This window comes from Corvus brachyrhynchos, unplaced genomic scaffold (assembly GCF_000691975.1).
Source record: "Corvus brachyrhynchos isolate BGI_N302 unplaced genomic scaffold, ASM69197v1 scaffold5, whole genome shotgun sequence".
NCBI classification, from domain to species: Eukaryota; Metazoa; Chordata; class Aves; order Passeriformes; family Corvidae; genus Corvus; species Corvus brachyrhynchos.
In genome coordinates, this window is record NW_008238321.1 from 7504012 (window position 1) to 7504277 (window position 266).

A 266-nucleotide genomic window follows, 5' to 3' on the forward strand; every position below is an offset into this window, starting at 1 on the left:
CTGGGCGGGCGCAATTGCATAAGATGCTGGCTCTAATCCCGCCCGTGGTGCCGCCGGTCGATGGGGCAGAGCCCCGGTCACGGTTGACTAGTGGGCTGGGCGTGGTGGCCAGCGCTTGTTCTGCTGCGGTTCCTTGTAGAGGCTGGCTGAGGCTTTGGGGGCTTTGCAGAGAGGTCGAGGTCGAGTCTTGCTGGCCGTGCCTGGCACACGGTGGACATCGGGCGTGACCCCTTAGGCTGCGTGGACGTGCCAAGCCCCGCTGACTG

The 266-nt window shown here is 65.8% G+C and overlaps 1 protein-coding gene across 1 annotated transcript in view; it reads left to right on the plus strand.

Moving 5' to 3' along the window:
• ACTB (actin beta) overlaps window positions 1–266 on the plus strand; it is a 4694-nt gene that overhangs the window by 578 nt on the left and 3850 nt on the right. The gene's annotated exons all lie outside the window — the stretch shown is intronic.